The sequence below is a fragment of the Schistocerca cancellata genome, chromosome 9, assembly GCF_023864275.1.
Source record: "Schistocerca cancellata isolate TAMUIC-IGC-003103 chromosome 9, iqSchCanc2.1, whole genome shotgun sequence".
In the NCBI taxonomy this organism is placed as follows: domain Eukaryota; kingdom Metazoa; phylum Arthropoda; class Insecta; order Orthoptera; family Acrididae; genus Schistocerca; species Schistocerca cancellata.
In genome coordinates, this window is record NC_064634.1 from 129,485,507 (window position 1) to 129,511,298 (window position 25,792).

A 25,792-nucleotide genomic window follows, 5' to 3' on the forward strand; every position below is an offset into this window, starting at 1 on the left:
GTGAGAATTGACTATGAATCGACGCACTGCACAGTCATCTATCTACATATATACAATTTTCATAAAGTTTACGGGATTATTGTATTAGCTAGAGACTTTAAACTTGATGGTTGTTACGAGTTAAATATTGGCAAAATTTCAAATGAATTATGTTTTTCGAAGCTTATACATAGCGAACACAATGGTATAGGAAACTATTAAGAGGTCTGTAGCCAAGCGAGGCATTTCGGTAATCAAGCAAAAAACCTATGTGCGGGAGTTCAATAATTTTTTGGATATGGCGTGGTAAGTTTCAAATTACTTTTTCTCCGAGGGAAGCATTTCATGTGTTTGAAAAATATTAACACAACTGTGGCCCTAAATAAAATAAAGAACGTAGTTTTTGGCTCGCCCTAAATAAAATAAAGAACGGATTTTTTTGGCAGTCTTGGAGACACTATAATAAAGTGCAGATGGCGGAGTGCTATGGGGGCTTGTAACACTTTCGCCCTGTCGGACGTGCGTTAACTCAATAAAGCCTGTACTGTAATAAGTTCACGGGCTTCACCTTGTAAACAAGGATTTAGTGCATAAGTTGACCGCGTGTACCTAATGGAAGCAAGATCGAACCTACACTCAGTTAGTAACTACAGTGATGCGTCAAGCAAATGTAAAGTATAATTACGCGTTCGCATGGACAAGAAGTACACACAGTAGACACTACCAATGATAAATAATACGGTCGCCAGCCTAATTAGGCATTGAGTGAGTTTTTCCTTGTACAAGTGTGTGCATGTACAAGCATAACAACACGTAATACTGTTGCGTTATATGGCAAAATTTAGAACCAGAAAGAATCTACTGAACTAAGGTTTTCTTCTTTTGTACTAATTTGGATGAGCTAAATTTACACAACACCACACAGCAATGATTACTACGAGCTGCACTTTGTATATTGATCAGACCGAAATCGGGCATAGATTACCCTAGAATCAGCAATTTTGAAAACACACATACAATGTCACTATTAAAATTGGAAAAAACACTAATACACTTAGGTTTAATATAGAAATTAATTTTACTGTTCAATTCTGATCAGTACACCTCGAAATGTGCAAGAATAGGCAAGAGAATGGGGGGCCCTGAAACTGTTATGGTTGTTATACTGAAACTAGTAAGTCCTGAAGTTAATTTAACACTCAAAATTGTCAATCTGTGGATAACGACTCTTTTCCTTTTTATTTTGAATTACTTAGTTATAATTATTTTAGTCACAAATCAATTAAATAACATTGCTAACTCCCTTCAAAATTTATCTTTCAATTTAACCCCACTGATGTTCTTTACTAATATTTACATTCGCACTCCTAACTTTCAAACTGCTTTATAGCATAGATTGATCTGCAGATAATTTCATACTAACTGTAAACTTTCAGTTCGGGATACTCGGGTTGCACAATATGTGGTAAGGACCCTATCTAGGTCAGTGGTAAGGATAAGTAACGGCTAAGGCAATTCTGGTAAAAGTCACGTTATTATTGAACAGTTAAAACAGATTCGACACTGGTCCACACAGATACACTTCTAAAGATGAAATAAATGTTTGACCTGTGCACGTCGGTGCAGCGGATGGCGGGCAGCGAGATAGCGGGCAGCACAGCACACATACAAGCACGGCTAAGGCTCTCACAGTATCGGCACTTTCATTCTTCTTAGCGTCGTAATCTTTCCACTTTTGTGCCTAAGGATATAGCCATGCCAAGTAGTCGTCGGAATCGGCCCATCCGAGGCTTAATGGAATCCACTTTTCCTAGATAGCCTCCTCGGTACAGTACATGTTCCTCTGACCGATGCCCAACTCCGACTGTGTTACTGAGCCCGTTGTGCCGAACCGCGCCAGTGTGCGTTTTCCCGCGCTCGCCTGCATCCACCTTTTCCCGCGCCCCTACAGGTAGGGTATTCACCACAGGTTTTCTACTACACATATTCTAATGCATTACCTACGTATGGACCAAGTGTTTAAATTACAATTTTCACATCATACAATAGTTTTAACATTAAATACACTTTCCTTTGGTTATCGAATTGCTTAAAATCTAACATAAGTAATGACATTCATTTCAAAAGTTGTGTACAGTTTCGTTAACATGAGACGAAAAGGAAAAAAAATCCAAAATAATATTTACATTATTTTACATAAATTCAGAAAGAAACATTTATCTAAATGCATAAAGAAAAAAATTATTATAGGTACATTATTGTTACAGGCTGCCTTGTGACACAACGTGTCACATAACGTAGCAGATTTGATGTTTTAACGTTAGATGCCAAATAATTACAGTTGCGCTACACACACCATGAAATGAGCCCAACTGTGTAGCTGAAAATGTAGGTACTTCTTAAAAGAATTCTGGGAAACCAGCTCACTATATGATCTTAGAAGACCAATATGCTAATCACCAGACATTGCCATTTCCATAAGTAATGAAATGTCTTGATCTAAGATGATAACAGGTATTGTTTATAGTTAATTACAGTTACATGTTCAGAAAAGTGCTGAGCAGGTTAGCAGTCGGAGAATTACAGGTATAGCCTCCAGACCGAGTCTGCTCCTTTTATGGAACAAAGTCGGAAGCCTAACAAAATTGTGCCCCTCCACGAATATATTGTGAACAAATTGTGGTGATAATTTTACATTTGTTGCCTGTACCGTGGCGCATAACTATCCGTTCAACCTGGACAGCATACCAGAATGGCACCTGGAATACTCGCAATATCTGTAACCACTCACTGTCTCTTATAATTCTTCTAAGCGATACGGAATTGCACATCAATCATTGTGTAGATTTACTTACAGATTAACCAAATGCCGATGTCAGTTTTTGTGAGTGCAGTTTTTCAGGCAACAAGTGGCACTGTAAGTTCAAAATAGTTCAAATGACTCTGAGCACTATGGGACTTAACATCTGAGGTCATCAGTCGCCTAGACATAGAACTACTTAAACCTATCTAACCTAAGGACATCACACACAACCATGCCCGAGGCAGGTTTCTAAACTGCGACCGTAGCAGCCGCGTGGTTCCGGAATGAAGAGCCTAGAACCACTGTAAATGGTCCAGACTCTATTTTCGAATCGAATCCACTGTACAAACTGCATTTTTGATTAAAATGAGCCAAGGAGAGGCCAATTAATATTAATTTGAAGTCCTGTCTTCCATCACCAGTCGTTTGCTAAGTGTGGCTAACGATTGGAACAAGTCGTGTTATAAAATAAATCTAAGTATGAATGGATTTAAATCGCCAAGTGGATTTTCTAGTATCGCTGTCTCATTATTAGTTAGATTGGAGTATAACGAATTGTTGTCCTTTCTATTACCTTACTTTCAAAAATGTCCTTGTTGTAAGTCGTTGTATAGGCGTTTCGTATTCATTCCACATTGGCTGTACGTTTTCAAGTACTAGTGCACTGAAAAGTATTTCGTAACTGATGAAATAAATACAGTGCCCACTTCCACTGCGGTTTAGTTTTCCGAAACTACATCCCTAAATATGTAAGTGCTACCCACGACTGGATCCCGTCATTGAAACAGCACTGCATGAACCTGTAGAATCTTGAGACAGGAGTAAATCTACTCCACAAAATAACTATGTAAAGCTGCAATAATAACTGTGTATTCAGTTGCTGAATTTTATGTCCCTGCGTCGGAAAACAGCGCACACACATTTGGGACAGGTGAACGAATTCGACCATGCGGACCCCTAATTGGCAATGGGAGATTAACTTCTTACCAGTGATTCTCTGCTTTTTCCAATACTACTCTTCCAGATGTAAAAGGCTGAGAGTACAAATTCATAAGTTGCCAGAGTCGCATAAGAATTCATGTCAGTTATAAACAGTGCATCACAAAATCCACCAGACTCTCAATAAATGGAATTACTAGATTTCTTCTCAGCACAGAAAAGAATTGTAATTTGAGCTAAATTTTTCATTTTATAGGTTAAGCCGGAATAAAGACACCGGAAATTAATTACTGTTTTTTTTCCATGCAGCAAAAAATAAAAAAAACTATTTACGATATCGAGAAAGAGAAGATCCAAGAAAACAATGCGATCGTTGCGACCACCATCCTGCCGTGAGGGATGGAAACTCGAAAGAGAGAGAAAAGATGTTATAATAATGTATAATGCTCTTTCAGTGACAGTGCTCTATGGTAGGAAGAGGGAGATAGGTATTAAAAAATTGGTTACAGCCGGCCGCTGTGGTCGAGCGGTTCTAGGCGCTTCAGCCCGGAACAGCGCGACCGCTATGTTCGCAGATTCGAATCCTGCCTTGGGCATGGATGTTTGTGATGTCCTTAGCTTAGTTAGGTTTAAGTTGTTCTAAGTTCTAGGGGACTTATGGCCTCATGTGTTAAGTCCCATAGTGCTCAGAGCCATTTGAACCATTTGAATTGGTTAGAGATTGTAAAGATGTGCCTTGTAATTTGCTCTAGGTTGCACTATAGTGCATATTATTGGACGGAGCTATTTTTGGTATTCAGATTGTAGCCTAAAATTTTGAAAAAATAATTCATTTAAGGAGAAATCATATATGATTTTGGATTTGCAGTGGATGTACTTAGAGTTTAGAGCACGACATCGCCCTTATGTGCGACCAACTACGATTTCCTTTGCCAGGCAGTAGCGTAACTTGTCGTCATGTCTCACGTAAGTAAAGAATAAACGTACTCGACGAGATTTGACTGGATGTATAACCTACATTATGTGATCAAAAGTATCCGGACACCTACAAAATATACGTTTTTCATATTAGCTGCACTGTGCTGCCACATACTGCCACGTACTCCATATGAGCGACCTCAGTAGTCATTAAATATCGTGAGAGAACAGAATGGGGCGCTCCGCGGAACTCATTAACTTCGAACGTGGTCAGCTGATTGGCTGTCACATGCGTCATACGTCTGTACGCGAGATTTCCACACTCCTAAACATCCCTAGGTCCACTGTTTCCGATAGGATAGTGAAGTGGAAACGTGAAGGAACACGTACAGCACAAAAGCGTATAGGCCGACCTCGTCTGTTGACTGACAATGACCGCCGACAGTTGGAGAGGGTCGTAATGTGCAGACATGTATCCAGACCATCACACAGGAATTCCAAACTACATCATGATCTACTGCAAGTACTATGACAGTGAGGCGGGAGGTCAGAAAACTTGGATTTCATAGTGGAGCAGCTGCTCATAAGCCACACATCACGCCCGTAAATGCCAAACGACGCCTCGCTTGGTGTAAGGAACCTAAACAGTGGACGATTGAACAGTGGAAAAACGTTGTGTGGAGTAACGAATCACGGTACACAATATGGCGATCCGATGGCATGGTGTGGGTATGGCAACTGCCCGTTGAGCGTCATCTGCTAGAGTCTGTAGTGCCAACAGTAAAATTCGGAGGCAGTGGTGTCATGTGGTCGTGTTTTTCATGGAGGGGGTTTGCACGCCTTGTTGTTTTGCGTGACACTATCACAGCTCACGCCTACAGTGATGTTTTAAGCGCCTTCTTGCTTGTCACTGTTGAAGAGCAATTCGGGGATGGCAACTGCATCTTTCAACACGATCGAGCACCTGTTCATAATGCACGGCCTGTGGCGGAGTGGTTACACGACAATAACATCCCTGTAAGGGGCTGGCCTGCACAGAGTCCTGACCTGAATCCTATAGAACACCTTTGGGATATTTTGGAACGCCGACTTCGTGCTAGGCCTCACTGACCAACATCGATACCTCTCCTTAGTGCAGCACTCCATGAAGAATGGGCTGCCATTCCCCAAGAAACCTTCCAGCACTTGATTGAACGTATGCCTGTGAGAGTGGAAGCTGTGATCAAGGCGAATGGTGGGCCAACACCATACTGAATTCCTGCATTGCCGATGGAGGGCGCCATGAATTTGTGAGTCGTTTTCAGCCAGGTGTCCGGATACTTTTGATCACCTAGTATATATTGTGGCAGGGGGAGTATATTATTCTATACCGTAATAGTAAAGAGTGTGATAGCTGGGTACTTTCTGTTAAAAAAAAAAAGGCGTCCGCCTGTTTCCTGTACATTCATGAAAGTAGATGCCTCTTACCGTGTGATGCAGGATGTGCAGTTGCATTTAAACTTTAAGCATTGTTTTAACTTCATTGAGAGAAGAGTGCTTCTTTTGTGAGCCACCACGTAGGTACAGCTGCAAAGAAAGATATTTCACGTGAAACACACATCAGAAAAGGTCTCAGTTTCACTGATCATTTCAAGCTGAAATTTTTACTCTCTACCCGGACACTCACTTTACTTCGGATATGGCTCTATTGCCCATTGGTACACTCCTGGAAATGGAAAAAAGAACACATTGACACCGGTGTGTCAGACCCACCATACTTGCTCCGGACACTGCGAGAGGGCTGTACAAGCAATGATCACAAGCACGGCACAGCGGACACACCAGGAACCGCGGTGTTGGCCGTCGAATGGCGCTAGCTGCGCAGCATTTGTGCACCGCCGCCGTCAGTGTCAGCCAGTTTGCCGTGGCATACGGAGCTCCATCGCAGTCTTTAACACTGGTAGCATGCCGCGACAGCGTGGACGTGAACCGTATGTGCAGTTGACGGACTTTGAGCGAGGGCGTATAGTGGGCATGCGGGAGGCCGGGTGGACGTACCGCCGAATTGCTCACCACGTGGGGCATGAGGTCTCCACAGTACATCGATGTTGTCGCCAGTGGTCGGCGGAAGGTGCACGTGCCCGCCGACCTGGGACCGGACCGCAGCGACGCACGGATGCACGCCAAGACCGTAGGATCCTACGCAGTGCCGTAGGGGACCGCACCGCCACTTCCCAGCAAATTAGGGACACTGTTGCTCCTGGGGTATCGGCGAGGACCATTCGCAACCGTCTCCATGAAGCTGGGCTACGGTCCCGCACACCGTTAGGCCGTCTTCCGCTCACGCCCCCACATCGTGCAGCCCGCCTCCAGTGGTGTCGCGACAGGCGTGAATGGAGGGACGAATGGAGACGTGTCGTCTTCAGCGATGAGAGTCGCTTCTGCCTTGATGCCAATGATGGTCGCATGCGTGTTTGGCGCCGTGCAGGTGAACGCCACAATCAGGACTGCATACGACCGAGGCACACAGGGCCAACACCTGGCATCATGGTGTGGGGAGCGATCTCCTACACTGGCCGTACACCACTGGTGATCGTCGAGGGGACACTGAATAGTGCACGGTACATCCAAACCGTCATCGAACCCATCGTTCTACCATTCCTAGACCGGCAAGGGAACTTGCTGTTCCAACAGGACAATGCACGTCCGCATGTATCCCGTGCCACCCAACGTGCTCTAGAAGGTGTAAGTCAACTACCCTGGCCAGCAAGATCTCCGGATCTGTCCCCCATTGAGCATGTTTGGGACTGGATGAAGCGTCGTCTCACGCGGTCTGCACGTCCAGCACGAACGCTGGTCCAACTGAGGCGCCAGGTGGAAATGGCATGGCAAGCCGTTCCACAGGACTACATCCAGCATCTCTACGATCGTCTCCATGGGAGAATAGCAGCCTGCATTGCTGCGAAAGGTGGATATACACTGTACTAGTGCCGACATTGTGCATGCTCTGTTGCCTGTGTCTATGTGCCTGTGGTTCTGTCAGTGTGATCATGTGATGTATCTGACCCCAGGAATGTGTCAATAAAGTTTCCCCTTCCTGGGACAATGAATTCACGGTGTTCTTATTTCAATTTCCAGGAGTGTATCTTGGCGAAAGTGAAGCACCCAGAGAAGGAAATGAAATGAAACTTCACGGATTGAGTTGGTATGTGATGTTTTTTCATAGATTACAAAATCGAGTGAAATTCACAAAGAACTTGCCATTATGAGTCCACTTATCAGCATGATGTTGCGCCCCATCTGGCCTGGATGCATGCGTTGATTCAGTCAGGAAGGAGGCGTAACGCCTTTGTATTGTGTCCTGAGGTAAGCTGGCTCATAACTGCTGTAACTGATCCTCAGTACCATGGATATTGCCACTGGGATGGAATTGACATCCGAGCTGTTCCCCTAGTTGTGTCAGAGACATATCCTAGAAACTTGCTGGCCGTGGCAGTACTTCAACATCACACAGACAGTTCATGGAGACACAGGCCATGTTCTATTGAAAAATGGCGTTACCTTACTTCTGCATCAGAGGTAACACGTCAGGACGTAGGATGTCTGTGGCATATTGTCGCACCGCCAGCCACTGCCTGAAGTCACAGTAGTGGTTCCCACACTGCAACGACAGGAGTAACACCACTGTGCCTTTCCGTAAGATTGGAAGAATGGGACTTCTCCCCAGATTACTTCCTTAGCCACCGCCGATGGTCATTCAGGATGCCATAGAACCACAAGTCACTGCTGAACACAATGCCATGTCGCCCATCATCAACCTGTGCTACCCAGTCATGGCACCACGCCAAACACAGACTTTCGTGTTGTGGTGGTAACGGCAGGCTACACATCCGATGGTAGTTCCCTAGCCCGGTTCCTGCTAGTCTCTAACGAATGGCGCGGGATGACAAAGAATGTAGCAGGGACTACATAACTTGGTCTAGTATGGCAGATGCAGATGTGAAGAGGTTACACTGAGTTTGCTCCAGTGTATGGCAGTCCACCTCTGCGGTGGTTAGACGTGCCAATGAATGGCATCAGATTGTGTTCAGCAGTGAATTTTGGTTCTATGGTATCCTGAAAGACCATCGGCGGCGGCTAAGAAAGTAATCTGGGGAGAAGTCCCATTCTTCCAATGTTCCGAAAAGGCACAGTGGTGTTACTCCTGTCGTTGCAGTGTGGGAACCATCAGTGAGACTGGCGGTACGACAATATGCCACATACATCCTGCGTCCTGACGTATTACCTCTGATGCAGAAGTAAGGTAATGCCATTCTTCAACAGAACAGTGCTGGTCCACACACGGTCTGTGTCTCTATGGTCTGCCTTCCATGCACTCCAATGGCCAGAGAGTTTCTGTCCCTGACAGAACTAGAGGACCAGCTCGGATGTCAATTCCGTCCCAAGCCCAATATCCAAGGCATCGAGGATCAGTTACAGCAGTTGTGGGTTAGCTTGCCTCAGAAGATATGAGGTTCATTCAAATGAAACCTGGTCAGTGCGTTTGCCTTACACGTAAGGTGGCACCACATAACTGCGGGTATGGTGGCGCCATCTATAGGTAGAGAGACTGACGTGTGCGCACCGTTTGATGTTGCATAGCGCCAGTGTGGTTTCATGCCGAAGAGAAGGTGGTCACACAAGTTATCGTCCACTACCGAACATGCAGGAGAGTAAGCAGGGACAACGAGGAGTGATCCGGTTTTTGGCGGAGGAGGGAGTCGGAGGCCGTGAAATGTGTCGACGGATGAAGGCTGTGTACGGTGAGTACAGTCTGAGTCGTTCAAGTTTTGTGGAATGGCGGAAACGATTCCTTGAGGGGTGCGAGTCACTGGAAGACGATGCTCATCCTGGACAGGTGCATCGTGTCATCGCACCGGAAATGGTTTCGGAAGTGAATGCTTTAGTCTTGAACAACCACTGCGTGGATCCGTCGGTTACTGGGTATCAGCGTGGGTACCGCCTGCACCATAATGCATCAACACTTGAACTTTCGAAAAATCTGTGCACAGTGGACTCCCCACCAACTGACCGACGAACAGCGAAATCCTCGAATGGCGGTGTCTTTGAGTCATCTGCAACGTTATCATGAGGAGGAATACGGCTTTCTGTCGCGTATTGCCACAGATGACGAAAAATGGTGTCACCATTTTCAGCCGGAAAGCAAGCGTCAGAGCAAGCAGTGGGAACGTACGACACTTCACCATCTCCAAAGAAATCAAAGGTCGTTCACACCAGTTCTGGTAAATGTCATGATGTCCTTTTTTGATCACAAGGGGCCGCTGGTTGTCGAGTTCCTGGAACGGGAAACCACCATCAATGCCCAGCGTTACAAAGCCACTGTGCAGAACCTTAGATGAGCCATCAAGTCGAAACGCCGAGGCATGTTGTCCATTGGTGTTATCCTCCGGCTTGATAATGCCCGCCTACACACGACCAATACGGTGAACACGACATTTGCAGCACTTTCGGTGGGGAACGCTGGAACATCCACCGTACAGTCTCCACCTTCCACCGTGTGACTTTCATGTGTTTTGACCTCTAAAAGAAGCTATTCGCGGACATCGATCCGCAACGGAAGAAGAAGTGTGTGACTGGTTCCAGACCTGGATCCGTCAGCAGCCTATTGGCTTCTTCAAGGATGGAACCGATCGGATAATGTCGCAATGGGATAAATGTGCCAACAGTTTTGGCGACTATTTTTGAGTATGTATACTGTGTATTGCTAATTTTTTGAGTTACTAAAATTGTTATCTTTACTTTACACTAGTGACCGGGTTTTTTTTTAATGCCCCTTATACAGTGGCTTTATGCCCCCTTCCCGGCTGTATCCGGCCCAGATGGGGTACAACGTCATGCTCATTAGTGGGCTCATAATGGCAGGCTCTTAGTAAACTTCACTCGATTTTGTAATCAATGAAAAAACATCACATACTGTCTCACCAAGTAAAAATTCGTTTCATTTCCTCTTCTGGATACTTCGTTTTCGGCGGGATAGCCCCGTACTCGAAATAAAGTCACGTGAAATACATTACTGGCCATTAAAATTGTTACACCAAGAAGAAACGCAGATGATAAACGGGTATTCATTGGAAAAATATATTATACTAGAACTGACATGTGATTACATTTTCACGCAATTTGGGTGCATAGATTCTGAGAGATCAGTACCCAGAACAACCACCTCTGGCCGTAATAACGGCCTTGATACGCCTGGGCATTGAGTCAAACAGAGCTTGGATGGCGTGTACAGGTACAGCTGCCCATGCAGCTACAACACGATACCACAGTGCATCAAGAGTAGTGACTGGCGTATTGTGACGAGCCAGTTGCTCGTCCACCATTGACCAGACGTTTTCAGTTGGTGAGAGATCTGGAGAATGTGCTGGCCAGGGCAGCAGTCGAACATTTTCTGTATCGAGAAAGGCCCGTACAGGACCTGCAACTTGCGGTCGTGCATTATGCTGCTGAAATGTAGGATTTCGCAGGGATCGAATGAAAGGTAGAGCCACGTGTCGTAACACATCTGAAATGTAACGTCCACTGTTCAAAGTGCCGTCAATGCGAGCAAGAGGTGACCGAGACGTGTAACCAATGGCACCCTACACCATCACGCTGGGTGATACGCCAGTATGGCGATGACGAATACATGCATCCAATGTGCGATCACCGCGATGTCGCCAAACACGGATGCTACCATCATGATGCTGTAAACAGAACCTGGATTCATCCGAAAAAATGACGTTTTGCCATTCGTGCAGCCAGGTTCGTTGTTGAGTACACCATCGCAGGCTCTCCTGTCTGTGATGCAGCGTCAAGTGTAACCGCAGCCACGGTCTCCGAGCTGCTGTGCAGATGGTTATTGTCTTGCAAATGTCCTCATCTGTTGACTCGGGGATCGAGACGTGGCTGCACGATCCGTTACAGCCATGCGGATAAGAAGCCCGTCATCTCGAGTGCTAGTGATACGAGGCCGTTGGGATCCAGCACGGCGTTCCGTATTACCCTCCTGAACCCACCGATTAAATATTCTGCTAACAGTCATTGGATCTCGACTAACGCGAGCAGCAATGCCGCGATACGATAAACCGCAATCGCGATAGGCTACAATCCGACCTTTATGAAAGTCGTAAACGTGATGGTACCCATTGCTCCTCCTTACACGTGGCATCACAACAACGTTTCACCAGGCAACGCCGGTCAATTGCTGTTTGTGTATGAGAAATCGGTTGGAAACTTTCCTCATGTCAGCACGTTGTAGGTGTCGCCACCGGCGCCAACCTCGTGTGAATGCTCTGAAAAGCTAATCATCTGCATATCACAACATCTTTTCCTGTCGGTTAAATTTCGCGTCTGTAGCACGTCATCTTCGTGGTGTAGCAGTTTTAATGGCCAGTAGTGTATCTTTCTTTCCGTTGTACCTATGTGATGGCTCACAAAAGAAGCAAGCTGCTCTCCATAAAGTTAAAACAATGCTTTCAAGTGTATTTAGATCGACATCGTAAGAGCGGCGCGGAATAGCCGCGCGATTTGAGACGCCATGTCACGGACTGCGCGGTCCATTCCGCCGGAGCTTCCAGTCCTCCCTCGGGCACGAGTGTGTGTATTCTTCTCAGCATAAGTTAGTTTAAGTAATGTGTAAGTCTAGGGACCGATGAGTTCAGTTGTTTGGTCTCTAATTCACACACATATACTCGTATATATATATATATATATATATATATATATATATATATATATATATATATATATATATATATATATATAGAAAAGCATGCGGATGACGAGTGTGGCCCATGTAGCCATACATTGGACCACTGTCACATCCAAGCGCTTAACAAATCAGGATGTAGCACGATTCGACCAGCCGTTCGAATGGAGGCCCAAAATGAGGCCTGTTCCAAACTCCTGCCAGGTGCTAGTAACGTTGTCTCGCATTAGTACGCCGCATGGCCATGTCTTTCACAGCAACCACAGAACAACTAACGCTGTTCACTCCACTTATACACCCTAAAGACAACACTGAACACGAACTACAGCAATACACTCTGGTGGCTATTCTATCCGTCACATCTCGCACCTCCAATTATTTACGTATCGGATGATGGTGCGTACGTATAGGAAATTACAATGACATTCGATTATGTCTTCTGGATGCTTCACTTTTTTGTCAAGCAATGTAGTTTATTTCAACTGTACTTCGTTCACTTGGCGGGCCGACTCTGATTCCCGCGGTAATTCTTGTTAAGGTACCACAACATGTTTCAGCACCTTTGTGCCATCATCAGCGGTCACTTTTATTCAATTCTGTAAAATGCAAACATGTTTTAATTAATAATTATTATAATGAAATTATGCCAAAAAACAGCTTATCTGTAGCTGCTATTAGCTTATTTTCTACTCTGTTGAGTTCTGTAGGGCCCTCTTTGCATTACAAGCGACCAGTGTACAATAATGTAAAGAGAAACGTACGGACCAAAACAGTGTAAAGAATGAGATAATAACGACAACGAAAAGTTGAAGACCTAATTTCGTTAGTATAATTATTAATTAAAACATGTTTGCATTTACAGTACTGAATAAAAGCGCCCATTGATGATGGCATAAAGGTGCTGAAATGTGTTAAGACATATACGAACAACAGTTGTTTGCATAATAGGCGGACCTGAATTCACATAATAACGTGCCTGGATAGCTCAGTTTGGTGAGATTGTTTCCCACGGAAGGAAGGGTTATTGATTCAAATCCCTGTCTCATACACAGATCTAATCTGCCAGGACGTTTCGAAACAGGTCGTTGCACTGTGGTTCAAATGGCTCTGAGCACTATGGGACTTAACATCTGAGGTCATCAGTCCTCTAGAACTTAGAACTACTTAAACCTAACTAACCTAAGGACATCACACACATCCATGCCCGAGGCAGGATTCGAACCTGCGACCATAGCGGTCGCGCGGTTCCGGACTGAAGCGCCTAGAACAGCTGCATTGTGATAAGTGGACTTCGATAACAGAGTTGTTTAGAGGAAGGTTGTAATGAGAAGCGCTCTAAACTGCTCTTCATACTCGTGAGAAACTGTAGCACCCCATGACGGCTGTGACAGCGACGTAGGCTTAGCGAACTGCCGACATTGGGGACCCATACCGATCGATGACTACTCAACTGCCGTCCACAATTGATGGAGAGTGGTCAGAGTTCAATTCAAGGTGAGCATATCTAGCTCGATGCCGATCCCAATTTGCGTTTCTTTATTTAATTTGATCAGACACTCTCTTACATCGTACCGGAGGTTTAAACATACATCATGAAATAATAAGCAACCAATTGCATAAAAGAAATTTAATTTCTTTACCAGTTTCGGGCACTTAGCGCCCTTTCAGGAGGTTATGCCTATCGCGTTATTTGAGAGTGTCAATAATAAAGTGCCTCAACACTCGCAAATAATGCGATAGACATTAATTTCTGAAGAAGGGCACCTGGTAAAGAAATTAAATTTCTTTCATGCAACTGGTTGCTTATTATTTCATTCTATACGACTACTGTTGCTTAAGGTGGATAAAATACTAAATTTAAACTTGTTTCCGTTATATAAGGTTCTACAGCCGTAAAGTATTTTATAAAATGCATTTTAACTATAAGTTTCTATTTGTCCCAAAATTAATCTGCCAGTTTCGGTTATTAACCATCATTCAGGATGTAGGATACAACAAATTAGTTAAAACCCACCCATATTCTTCATCCCATATTCGCCTGAAGCTGAACAATTTCGAAATTATCCAGTGAAATTGTACAAACAAATGGTCTTAGAATACTGACAGTCATATCTTACGTCAAACAGCTGTTTGACGTAAAATATGACTGTCAGTATTCTGTGACAAATTGTTTACACAATATCACTGGATAATTCCATGTCGTCCAGTTTCAAAGGAATATGGGATGTTTTTAACTAATCTGTTGTTCCCTATATTCTGGATGATTGTCAATAACCGAAATCGGTTGATGACTATTGAGGCAAATAAACAGCTGATGGTTAAAACGCATTTTATAAAATAAACTTAAACATACAGTAGCTTAGTCACTCAAATAATTACAATATTATAAAAAAATGATAATGGTACGAGACCATGCTGAAAGTCATGAGCGACCTGTTATTTTGCTGCAGTATAATAAACACGACTGCAAGATCGTAGTCTACAGACTTTGCACCATATGTTACCAAATTGAAACGTCATTAGCGCCTCTCATGAGACCACAGTGAGTACTTCTAAAATGGCCGACATCAAGGTACCGTTTCGATAGCGCAGTGCAGTTGAATTCCTTGTTATAGAGGGAAAATGTGCTGCTGAAATTCATCACAGACTTAACCATACCTATGGAGATATCTGCATGGGCGCCAGCAATGTTCAAATATGGATGGTTCATTTCAAAGATGGGAACACGAGTATCCTAATTAGCTTCTTAGCTGCCACCCTCGAACTGCCCCCATGGGAAGCAAAAAGGCGTGTCGCAGTGAATGAAATCGCTGCATAACTTGGCAACAGGACGCAGTGCAGTGCAAGAAATGATTCGAAGTTCATGTTATCGATAAGTTTGGGTCCACTGGGTCTCACGTTTAGTGACAGAAGACCATAAACTTCAGAGGGTATCCATCACCCAAAACCTTCAGAGATTTCAAATGGAAGTTAATGATTTTTTATGAGTATTGTGACAGGCGAGAAACAAAATGCCAGAGTATGGAATGGCATCATTTGGAATCGCTATCGAAGAAGGAAGCGAAGACAGTGCAATCTGGTGGCCAAGTTACGTTCACTGTCGTCTGAGATGTACAGGGTTGCTTTCTGATCGATTTTTTTGGACCTGGACAAACGATAAATGCTGTCTGCTGTATCCAGGCACTGCCGAAGCTCCATCGTCCATTGCACGATAACTGCCCTAGGAAGAAGATCGTCCTGAACATGATAATGCGTGTGCTCCCACTGTCTGTGTCACTATGGAGAAGACAATTGGAAACATTACCACAAGCTCGTTACAGGTCCGACTTAGCAGGCTCCATTACTATCTTTTCGGTTCTGTTAAAAAAACCGATGTGGGGTCAAGGATTCAAAATGGTGCAGGATGTTCAGCAAGCTGTGCATCAGTGTCTTCGGGAATGTGGAACGGAGTTCTATTATAAGGATACGAGGGCGTTCACTAAGTAATGCAACACATTCTCTCAGCGAGTTTCGGTTGAAAAAAATGCGAAATTTGCTCTGGGACATCGTGGAATATTCCTGCATCAGCCACTACAGTCTCATGAAGTTCCGACTGATGGCGGCGCTATACGTAGCTTTCAAAATGGCCTCAGTAACGGAGGTGGATTCCATGCAGAGAGTTGTCTTTGAGTTTCTTTTGGCAGAAAACCAGAGCAGCGCACATATTCATACGTGCTTACAGAATGCCTATGGAGACATGGCAGTGAACAAAAGCAGGGTGAGTCGTTGGGCCAGGCGTCTGTCATCAGGGCAACAAGGTCGTGCAAACCTGTCCGATCTCCCGCACCGCACACAGCCGAGACTCCTGCAGTGTTGGAACGTGCGGACACTCTCACTGAAGGTGATCGACGGATAACAAGAAAATACCTTACTGCACAACTGGACGTCTCTCTTGGTGGTCCTGAGGCACTCGTCCACCAATTGGGGTACTCAAAGGTGTGCGCCCCCTGGATTCCTCGCCGCATGACGGAAGACCATAAGGAGCGACGAAGGACCATTTGTGCTGAGTTGCTTGCACGTTACGAGGCTAATCGTGCTAATCATTTTCGAATGTCGTCACAGATAGTGAACCTTCATTTCGAACTGGAAACAAAACGTCAACCCATGGAGGGATGCTTCACCACTTCTCCTCCGAATAAAATGTTCACGGCCACACACTCATCCGCTAAAGTCATGCCGACGGTCTTCTGGGACACTGAAATGGTTATCCTGTTTTATGTCCTCCCTCATGGTGCAACTGTCAACTATGAAGTTTATTGTGCTACTCTCAGGAAATTGAAGAAACGGCACTAAAGTGTAAACGAACTTCTCTTCGTCCATGACAACGCAAGGCCTCTTGCGTCCAAGAGGAGCTCACAAAACTTCATTGGGCTGTTCTTCGTCATCTACCCTAGAGCCGGAATCTCGCATCTTCCGTCTTCCATCAGTTTGGTCCAATGAAGGATGCACCAGGACATTGGCTCCGATATCGACCATTAGAGTGCTATCAAGCAGGCTTAAAGGCCCTCTCAGTAAGGTGGCTAAGGCTGTGGCAGTGAACGGAGACTTTACTGCAAAATAGTGTTTTGTAGCCAAAAGAGAGGGGAATAGTTAATATATTGGCGTCCTGAATAAAAAAAAAATTGGTTTCAGGAAAAAATGTGTTCCATTACTTACTGAACGCACCTCGTATTTTCAAACTTGCAGAACAATGGGAAAAACTGTGCACAGAAATTGTGTCTATGTTAAAAAATGACAAAGTGTTCAGATTAAGATGATCTACTTGGTTTCTGTGAAAACGAAAGATTTTTTTTAAAATGTTCCTCATTACTTTCAGTATGGCCCTTGTAATAATGGAAGTGAAAATATGAATCGAGCAATATCGTGATACACATAAATCTATTCGGAATGACAGTACTGCCTAAGAATTAATAACCATAACACTACCGCTACTATTACTACCAGTACCACCACCACCACCATCAACATCACTGATTCTTCTTCTTTTTCTAAAGGTCACATCCTGAGAATGCTGTTTCAGCTGCACTTTCCGTTTTTCTTGCGACTGGGTCTTAACTTCAATCCACGATTTCTGCATTTTGTCCCTTTGTTCTTCCTTCCTCGCTTCAGTCTACTTTCTGCTAGGTTTTACTTTTCTTGGGAACATGTTCGTAGACTTTATTTTCGAGGAGGAAGCATTTTTGAACGATCTGCAGCATTTCCCACCTTCCTGTTACTCTTTTTCTTTTTCTCTCTTATAAATGTTGCCTACGGTCTTTTCGACGTATAGACACTCATGCTCATAAATTAAAGACAATTGCAGAATGTTGTGCCACACAACGTGGCACTACACAGAACTGGCGCTAATAGCATAGGCACATGCGGAACACACATGACATAGATCTGTAAGTCCACGGTATTGGTGATAAGTTGGGAAAACCGTCCCGATGTTCTACAAAACACCACTGTTTCCTGCGCATGTACCCCGACATCAATATGGGATATGATCACCATGCACATGTACACAGGCCGCACATTGGGTTGGCATACTCTGCATCAGGTGGTCGAGCAGCTGCTAGGGTATAGCCTCCCATTCTTGCATCAGTGCGTGTCGGATCTCCTGAAGTGTTGTAGGGGTTTGAAGATGTGCAGCGATACGTCGACCGAGAACATCCCAGACGTGCTCGATGGGGTTTAGGTCTGGAGAACAGGCAGGCCACTCCATTCGCCTGGTATCTTCTGTTTCAAGGTACGCCTCCACGATGGCTGCTCTGTGGAGCCGTGCGTTATCATCCATCAGGAGGAAGGTGGGACTCACTGCACCCCTGAAAAGGCGGACATACTGGTGCAAAATGACGTCCCGATACACCAGACCTGTTACAGTTCCTCTGTCAAAGACATTCTGGGGTGTACGTGCACCAGTCATGATCCCACCCCACACCATCAAACCACGACCTCCATACAGGTCCCTTTCAAGAACATTAAGAGGTTGGTATCTGATTCCTGGTTCAAGTCAGATGTAAACCCGGCGAGAACCACTGTTGAGACTATACCTGGACTCGTCCGTCAACATAACCTGGGACCACTGTTCCAACGACCATGTACTGTGTTCTTGACACCAGGTTTTACGGGCTCTCCTGTGACCAAGTGTCAGTGGAATGCACCTTGCAGGTCTCCGGGCAAGTAAACCATGCCTGTTCGGTCGTCTGTAGACTGTGTGTCTGGAGACAACCGTTTCAGTGGCTGCGGTAAGGTCCCGAGGAAGGCTACCTGCAGTACTCCGTGGCCGTCTGCGGGCCCTGATGGTGAGATATCGGTCTTTTTATGGTGTTGTACCCTGTGGACGTCCCGTACTGTAGCGCCTGGACACGTTTCCTGTCTGCTGGAATCGTTGCCATAATCTGGAGATTGTGGCACACGCAGGACCCGTGCTGCGACCTGCTGTGTTCGACCAGCCTCCAGTCACTCTAGTATTCTACCCATCATAACGTCATCAATATGTTTTCTTCGAGCCATTTTCAACACACAGTCACGATTAGCACGTCTGAAAACGTCTGTACACTTACTCGCTGCACCGTACTCTGACATGCACCAACACATCTCTGTGTATGTGGACTGCTGCCAGCGTTACCGTGCGACGACTGCAGGTCAAATGCACTGCATGGTCACACCCCGAGGTGATTTAAGTCCGCAGACCGCCCACCAGAGCGTTGTTTCACCATGTATCAGCATTATTCTTAACTTATGAGCATGAGTGTAGTTCATGCTTATGTTGTCCCTGAATTCACCAATTTCTTTGATTGAGCATAGGATTTTCCTGAAGATCTGTCTTTCTCGTCTTTCTGGTTTTCCGATCAGACCTCTTCTATTTTAGCAAGGCATTCCACAGCATATACGGCCTCTAGTCTTATTAAGAGTAACTGAAATAATATAGGCATATAAGTGAGGAGTGTAATTTAACAGCTGGTCTGGACCCGTTTATTTGCAGAATCTGCTGTTAGAGGCGATGATTAAGGATACAAGATATTTGTAAATGGTGGAAAATCGAAATTTTTTCGTGACTTTATTAAATTCTATAGCCTTTCTTGATTACACTGATATATACATTGTAGGGTTTCAAATGAAAAATGACCTATATATACCAAATTTTATAAAGTTACGGCCATGTATGCCGCTATGCCCCCTTTATTTCTGTTACAGAAACCAGTATCATTTCGAAAAGAACTGTGAACTTTCTGTTTCCAGCGATTATACGTTTGATACATTGCATATGTAGGTAAGAGTGCAGGTTTGTAGTGCCTGTAAATGATTATCTTTGCTAGTAATTACTGGTGTTTCGCTGAAGCACTTTGTTCACATGTTACTGAATTTTTTTTTATGGTTTTAGGGCGCAAAACTGTTACGGTCATTAGCGCCCGCTGGATGTTTGTTGCCCAAGTGCTACATATATTTGTGGAAGTACATATCCTTTAGTGTGCAATAAATACGAACTATGCCACGCATCAAGAAATTCAATAAAACGAAATTCCGTGGTAACCAGTCACAAACAAAGCAAGCCACACTGTTGAAAGTAACCTATGTATCAGTTCTTTATGGAAGTAACTCTCACACGGCACACCTCCTGGTGATTCAAAGTTTTGTGTTAACAATGATGCTGTTTGTAGTGGATTTGTTGTAGTTTATGTGGGCATCTCATCTTCTTTAAGAAAGGAAATGGCGAAATGTAAACAATGTGATGGTGTAGGCTGTCTGAAAATAACTGAACAACAAAGTAGCAGGAAGGATTTAGCGTCAAAATTAGTTGTTCTGTGTAGATCCTACAATAAATCTATGACTTCGAACATTGTGCGTAATTCGTATGATGTGAATTTGAAGTTAGCGTATGCAGTGCGTGCAATAGGAAAAGGAAAAAAGGCTGCTCATACGTTTTGTGGTTTGATGGACCTTCCTCCTCCTCCCAGTACGTTCAGAACCATATAGAAAGGATCAAATCAGACCTTTAAGTGCCTTGACGGTTTGGTATAACGCATCTATGAAACGTGCAGTAGAAGAAACTGTAAATACACTCCTGGAAATGGAAAAAAGAACACATTGACACCGGTGTGTCACACCCACCATACTTGCTCCGGACACTGCGAGAGGGCTGTACAAGCAATGATCACACGCACGGCACAGCGGACACACCAGGAACCGCGGTGTTGGCCGTCGAATGACGCTAGCTGCGCAGCATTTGTGCACCGCCGCCGTCAGTGTCAGCCAGTTTGCCGTGGCATACGGAGCTCCATCGCAGTCTTTAACACTGGTAGCATGCCGTAACAGCGTGGACGTGAACCGTATGTGCAGTTGACGGACTTTGAGCGAGGGCGTATAGTGGGCATGCGGGAGGCCGGGTGGACGTACCGCCGAATTGCTCAACACGTGGGGCGTGAGGTCTCCACAGTACATCGATGTTGTCGCCAGTGGTCGGTGGAAGATGCACGTGCCCGTCGACCTGGGACCGGACCGCAGCGACGCACGGATGCACGCCAAGACCGTAGGATCCTACGCAGTGCCGTAGGGGACCGCACCGCCACTTCCCAGCAAATTAGGGACACTGTTGCTCCTGGGGTATCGGCGAGGACCATTCGCAACCGTCTCCATGAAGCTGGGCTACGGTCCCGCACACCGTTAGGCCGTCTTCCGCTCACGCCCCAACATCGTGCAGCCCGCCTCCAGTGGTGTCGCGACAGGCGTGAATGGAGGGACGAATGGAGACGTGTCGTCTTCAGCGATGAGAGTCGCTTCTGCCTTGGTGCCAATGATGGTCGTATGCGTGTTTGGCGCCGTGCAGGTGAGCGCCACAATCAGGACTGCATACGACCGAGGCACACAGGGCCAACACCCGGCATCATGGTGTGGGGAGCGATCTCCTACACTGGCCGTACACCACTGGTGATCGTCGAGGGGACACTGAATAGTGCACGGTACATCCAAACCGTCATCGAACCCATCGTTCTACCATTCCTAGACCGGCAAGGGAACTTGCTGTTCCAACAGGACAATGCACGTCCGCATGTATCCCGTGCCACCCAACGTGCTTTAGAAGGTGTAAGTCAACTACCCTGGCCAGCAAGATCTCCGGATCTGTCCCCCATTGAGCATGTTTGGGACTGGATGAAGCGTCGTCTCACGTGGTCTGCACGTCCAGCACGAACGCTGGTCCAACTGAGGCGCCAGGTGGAAATGGCATGGCAAGCCGTTCCACAGGACTACATCCAGCATCTCTACGATCGTCTCCATGGGGGAATAGCAGCCTGCATTGCTGCGAAAGGTGGATATACACTGTACTAGTGCCGACATTGTGCATGCTCTGTTGCCTGTGTCTATGTGCCTGTGGTTCTGTCAGTGTGATCATGTGATGTATCTGACCCCAGGAATGTGTCAATAAAGTTTCCCCTTCCTGGGACAATGAATTCACGGTGTTCTTATTTCAATTTCCAGGAGTGTATTTGAGGAACCAGGGACATTGATATTTGCATTAGATGGGACATGGGAACAGCGAGGACATCGTTCCTTGAATGATGTTGTAAGTGCCACTTCCCTGGAGAATGGAAAAGTTGTTAATGTTGAGTGCTTATCTAAGTACTGCCACACTTGCCATGGTAACACTGAAGGACATATTGAAAATCAGTGTTCTAAGAATTATGATGGTTACAGTGGAGGTACGGAGTGTGATGGAGCTCTACAATTATTTCAGAGGTGCCCGTTTATAACGTCAGAGATACGAAGTACCTAGGTGATGGAGACTCTAAAGCTTTCAATAAAATTAATGTATATGGTAATACCTTTGGTAACAAAACTGAAGTGTTGTGGACATGTGCAAAAGAGGATGGCTGCTCGACTGAGGAAGTTGCTATCTGATGGAAAATCTCTGTCTAGCCGAGGCAGATTGATAGAAACTGAAATAGACCTCCTTCAAAGTTATTATGGACTGCCCATTAGACGAACTGAACCTCTGAATGACGTTACAGCAATGAGAAAATCTGTATGGGCCAGCTACTTTCGTAAGTTGTCCCCAGATGACCACCTTGTTCACGGAGTTTGCCCTAAAGGAGCAGATTCTTGGTCAGGTTACCGAAAAGCAAAACGAAGTGGTCAAATATACCATCATAAGCATTCTCTTCCTGAGCCTGTTTTGAATGAAATAAAACAAATTTTTAGAGACCTGAGTGACTCCGTTTTGCTTATTAAATGTCTTCATGGGGGCACTCAGAAAACACATGAAAGTTTCAACCATTGCATATGGGAAAGATTATCCAAGAAGTTTTTGTCGGACTAACTATATTAAAAGTTGGTGTATTAGATGCAGTGATATGTTGCAATGATGGAGTGATAGGAAGGTGGGAAGTCCTGAGAAATTTAGGCATTAAATGTGGCTCTAATATGGAAGATCAGTTTCTTGCCTGTGACAGACAACGGCTGCATGAAGCTGAAAGATTCGCTCTTCAAGTTAGCAAAGAAGCAAGAAATGCTGAAAGGAGTGCCAAGAGGAAGCTTGAAGATGAAGAAATGCTGCAGGATGAAGACTATGCTTCAGGAATGTTCTGAGGCACAATTTAATTGGACTCATATATTCATTCGCAATTTCCCACAAGTTGTATTTTTTAGAATTCAGGTACAAATATTTCCTAAAGTTTGTAAAGGATTGCTCTAATTTTTTTCTGTAGCTTCCAATAGTCCATACTTATGTAGTGGACCTAAACTTTATTGCAGAATCAACTACATTACAGAAAAAAATAATTTTTATTAGGAGCAAAACTATAAAAATTAAAATGTAAGATGTGATATTTTTTATCCTTATAATTTACATAATTTGTGGAATTAAATAGGTCTAGTACCTCAGAAATCATGTCATGCATATCTGCTAAAAATTTGGTCTCCTTCAAATGTATAACATTGGATTAAATGGTACCTCAATTTGAGGAACCATTTTGGAAAAAATTACATCAATTTATTTGTAATTTTTAATAACCCTAAACAGGTTCAAAAATATTGAAAATACTTCTGATTTGTTTAGAAAGTGTGCTGCATTACCTGATATAAAAAAAAATCTGTACATCATATACATTTTAAACGGTGCCTGAAAAAACAGGTGTTGATTTTTACATAATACTGAGCCAGACAAGTGTCCTGTATTCTCAACGGACTGGCTGAGTTTTCAGTCAAAGTTTGGGCAAATAGCCATGCGTTTATTAATTTCAGTTATCTGACTATCGTTCATTATCCTCCCTTTGTGCATGTTGTGTAGAACTTCGTGTTGCACGTTATAACTAGGCCCGTCATTAAGCAGACGATTTGCAAAGGTCGAGTGTTCCTTCTTTAAGTCTATAATCTCTACGGTGTTCTTCCAAGCAGGTGCCTTTTGCCCTTCCAGACTGTCCTACATAGAATTTGCCACATTTACAAGTGATTTTGTATATTACACTATTTTCCAAAACTGATATGCTGTCCTTACAACGGGACAAAATGTATCCAACAATGTTGTGAACATAAAAACAAAGTTTCTAGGTTTAAGCTGGCTGGCCATATTCTGAGAGACTTTTCCTAAATATAGAACCATGTATCATTTAATGAGACTTCGAAGTGGTGGGTCGAGCGCAGAATAAGGAATTTCCTCAGTGCGTCAAACATTTTATCGAAGCTAAACCGTTTCTACTTCACATTCTTATCAAAATAATGTGTCTCACTTCAGTCTTGTATGGAACGTTAATAACTGTCATCTCTTACACTTGAGAGACTCCTTGGATGTTTGTAGTTTAATCTTTGACCTGACAAAATTCGCAACCACACACATTTACCTAGGTATCTGGTCATAGCCTTACAACCTGTTAGTTAGTTAAATTACAAATATTGTAGAATATTACATAATTTTCATGTGCTTTTCATTCATAAATGGCTTCTAAGACATTATTTAGGGCAAGGATTTTATTGATTAATGAAAAAATTAAAATCCCGAGCACGGGTAGACGCTATTAACATTACTGTTGAATTACAATCAATATTATTATTTATACTGACGTGGACAGTAACCTGATACGCCATCAGAAATCGGCTGAACTGTCCCACGCTGAGAATGGCTTGTGGCCATCTGTAAAAGTGTATAATAATTTGTGATGAATATTGTACATTACACTGTACTGGAAAATTTCGAGTTCATATGAACATAGTCACTATTTTCCTTGGAGGTGAGTTACAGCTGTTTCATTATTATGCCTGGACGAACACATTAAAATAATAAAGGTAGCCTATTAAAAACATAGAGACAGTTCACAACAGATTAAACTAAATCTTCCGATATCCTGGTACCAATGTCAACTAATGTAGAAAATAACTAAGTTGCAGCGACATTTCGTGGTCATTGAAAGTGACCGTGACAGATGCTGGGTTTAGATGGAGCGTTACCTGAAGGGCGTATTGTTCAAAGGACGTCGTGCCGGAAGAAATTTTGTAGCGTAGCCAAAGCAATCTGTCTCACCAACCGTACCAGCGGATTCAGTAGGAAATCAACCAGCGAATTCATCACACTGTATCACACATGCACAGAGCTGTGATTAGGAAAATTTGTCTCCAAATGGTATGCGGATTTTCGTCACAGTGCTGAGATGAGTCAAAGCCGGCATTGATGCGGTCAAGCGTGAAATTAGTCCTATCAACGAAGAGGATAAATGTAATTAATCTGGGATTAGCATTCACAGATCACTTGCAGACTGACGAGTTTCATGGACTGCATGGAGTTCACTGTTTGATGATGATGAGAACACTCTCACACATTGAACAAAAATTACGCCTTGCTTTTCTCGTGACCGGATAAGATATTTGCTTAATGTGACTTTGGAAGACTACCTTCTATCAACTGAAGAATTACTTCTATTTCATCCACAGTTTATGCCACTGAACATGGAATGGTGTTTGTAACAATTTCATAGTATTCAGTTGAAGACAAGCACAAACGCTCTTGAGTAGGATTATTTGCCGTTGGGGAACCTATGGTACTCTTCACAAGAACGTCGAGCGATTCCAAGATCCGTAGACAAAGACAGAGCCGGAAAATTTGAAAGTACGATATCGATTCATTCAGACGTCAAACTGTTTGTTATTGTTTCAGACTTACCATCGGATCAAATTCAAGCAGCCTTATTCCAATATTCACTTTAAATTATATATTTATGCGAACATTCCATCACATATTTGTTTATACAACAACCTCATAAAATATTTTAAACGTATTTTCTAAATACCCTTTTCGTAAAACAGTGTGAGCATAAGGTAATTCCCTAATTAGGAAATAAAGTTTTCTAAGGAACTGTGCTGGAGATAACTAAGCGGTTAAGTGCAAATAGTGGCTTAACTCACGAAGCTTTTATGGA